Source organism: Rhinichthys klamathensis, unplaced genomic scaffold, assembly GCF_029890125.1.
Source record: "Rhinichthys klamathensis goyatoka isolate OS25496 unplaced genomic scaffold, OSU_Roscu_1.1 h1tg000036l_1, whole genome shotgun sequence".
Lineage (NCBI taxonomy): Eukaryota > Metazoa > Chordata > Actinopteri > Cypriniformes > Leuciscidae > Rhinichthys > Rhinichthys klamathensis.
Genome location: NW_026606584.1, coordinates 9,551,348 through 9,554,116, shown reverse-complemented (window position 1 = coordinate 9,554,116; position 2,769 = coordinate 9,551,348). Strand labels below are relative to the sequence as shown.

At 37.2% G+C, this 2,769-nt stretch overlaps 3 non-coding genes across 3 annotated transcripts; 2 read left to right on the top strand and 1 right to left on the bottom strand.

Moving 5' to 3' along the window:
* Positions 1 to 1,370: 1,370 nt before the first annotated feature.
* On the bottom strand, positions 1,371 to 1,444 carry trnai-aau (transfer RNA isoleucine (anticodon AAU)). Its single transcript has one exon. It is a non-coding gene; the product is annotated as a tRNA-Ile (tRNA).
* Positions 1,445 to 1,650: 206 nt separating this feature from the next.
* Positions 1,651 to 1,722, top strand: trnap-ugg (transfer RNA proline (anticodon UGG)). Its single transcript has one exon. It is a non-coding gene; the product is annotated as a tRNA-Pro (tRNA).
* A 160-nt stretch (positions 1,723 to 1,882) lies between these two features.
* On the top strand, positions 1,883 to 1,954 carry trnag-ucc (transfer RNA glycine (anticodon UCC)). Its single transcript has one exon. It is a non-coding gene; the product is annotated as a tRNA-Gly (tRNA).
* Positions 1,955 to 2,769: the final 815 nt, after the last annotated feature.

The window sequence follows — 2,769 nt, the reverse complement described above, 5'->3', positions numbered from 1 at the left end:
GACTGGTTGGGGTGAGACTGATTATTTTTTCACATGCACAATAAGAACGTAGAAAGTGTGTATGGGAGAAGGAAGTTACAATTGCCCACATGGAAGGCTCCATCAAACCCTCGAGCCATAACCTTTGTGGTGAATGCTGGTTGGTTGTTGCTGAAAATTGGCAGTTATTTCTCACTTTTCTCATTTTTCAAAAAATGTTTGTCCATTTGTTAACAGTAAGTGTGTCACCTTGTATAGGTTTAGATTCATAGAGCACGTTAAGTCAGTCAGACCTTTGTAAATCCACATGAAACTGAGTAGAATTGGATTCTTTGGTCTATAGTTAAGAGTACGTACGCACTTAAATTCTCTAGAATTAAGAAGGAGCTATTCAATTGTGCTACAGCTCATCCCACAGGTTTTTATAAGGGGTCAGGGTCTGTTACTGTATGTACATGACAAAACCTTCATTCTGTGGTCTGTTCATTTTGAGATGTGATTTGGATCCATGTCGTGCTGGAAGATCCATCCACAGCTAATTTTAAGCTTCCTGACAAATTCAATCAGGTGTTGATTTAATATCAGTTGGTACTTAGAGTTTATGATAATGTCTATGTTTCTGTTTGCCATAATTATTGCAACCTTCACAAACAAGTTGTTATATAAATGAGGTCTTATCATAGTTTTGGAGACTTTCTGACCAAGAACCAACCAGCATCTGCAATTCTCCAACTGATCCTCCTCACAAACAATCCTCCTCAGTGCGTGGCGGGCCAATATAGACACACATCCTCCACCATCACCAGTTGATTTTAACTTCTTAATTATTGCTCATATAATTATTCCTACAATTAAACTATTATCTTAGCCATTTCATAATTTGTGCCGTTCAACAACCTTTTCTCACACATCATAACTATTCTTAGGTCTTCTCATCTGATGGATGATTAAAAATTAAGCCTGTCACTTCATATTTAGAGCCCAGTGAAACAGGAAGTCATGACTTATCACTTTTCAGTTTTCTTGATCACTAAGGTGAACTTAAAAACATACCATGGCCTGGTTTTACAGACAGGATATTAAGCCAGGATAGTTAAATTAGAACATTTAGTAGCTTTAATAAACATGCCTTGGAAAAAACATTACTGGTGTGAATCTTGATACAAAACAATGGCACTGACGTATGTTAATACATGTCGGTACAAGTTGCTTTAAGTTAAAACAGCTCCAACACAGATAGATTTTCTTTCAACTATTTGATTCAGTAAATGTTTGATTTTTGTAAATAATGTTGAATGAAAGACTGGAGTAGAAATTGCAAAAACAAATTTTCGTTATTATACCGCTTAAATCAATGTAGGTTCTTGAACATGTGAAAGAAAAATTCGTCCTGGCCAGTACGGGGATCGAACCCGCGACCTTGGCGTTATTAGCACCACGCTCTAACCAACTGAGCTAACCGGCCGTAATTACAATGGACGGAATGAGTTGTTTAGACAGACTATAGACGATTGACTTCCCCCCTTGTGATTATAAATTAACAGTTTTTTGGTTCATTATACTGTCACGGGGTTTTTAACCAAAATATGACATCAAAACCTAATCAGATCTTTTAGACACCTAGTACACAGACAGATCATTCATAAACTTTGACAATTAACTTAGTAGTATGGCTCGTTGGTCTAGGGGTATGATTCTCGCTTTGGGTGCGAGAGGTCCCGGGTTCAAATCCCGGACGAGCCCATAGCTTTTTGAGAGTTTATTCAGAACCTGAAAAAGGTTCACGGCTTTACCTTCTTTGAGTTTACACTTTCAGATTACTCTACAAGAAACACAGATAATAATGAAAACAAAGATTTTTACGGGAGCGCAATGACAGACTCCAACTTCCTCCGCTACACATGCGTTGGTGGTATAGTGGTTAGCATAGCTGCCTTCCAAGCAGTTGACCCGGGTTCGATTCCCGGCCAACGCAAGGACTCTTTTAGAGGATGTAATGCTTTCATTTTATTTTGAAAAGTTATCTAGATATGCATGGATCAATTAAGTAAAAAAAAAAAAAAAAAAAATCTATATTTATACTTTTATATTTTTTTTTACATGTATCATTTTAAATAGTAGCCTAATGTAAAAGTAAAAGTGCCTGACAAATTGCAACCTGTAGTGCATATATATTTAGCTTGTTCTTGGACATCATGAAAGTTTGTGGCCTTACTCTGAAAGGAAAAAAAAACATCTTGTATCCCAAACTTAAGCTACAGGCTAAATAAAGTCGATACTTTTCCTTTTTTTTTTTTTTTTTTTTTTTGAGAATACTGCAATCAACTTGTTTCATAAGACGATCACACATCCAGGGGTCGGCAAGTAAGTTTGGCATCGGGCCCAAAAGAATTTGGCCACTAGATGGCGGCAGAACACAGTCAAAGGATAATTTAGGAAATTAATTGATGAAAAATGAAACTATAATTACCTGTGACTGACTGTTACAGTGTCGTTTGTAACTGGTAGTGAGCTGTTACTCTGTGTTAAATCCTGTAGTAGGACAGTCATTAACAAAAAGCCACATTTGTGTGGCGGTGTCCGGGTTTTACACTGGATAAATTAATAAAGCAGTAGTGACACACGTGGCAGGTGGTAGGCTATCTTCATTCACCAACTTGCAACACAGACCGCCTAGCTAAAACACACATATGTGGGAGGTGAGGAATGGAAAAAAATATAGACTTGAATAAGCCCATTAATGGCACGTTTGAGTCATGTGCTATAACGAACTATATTTCCTCTTTCCAT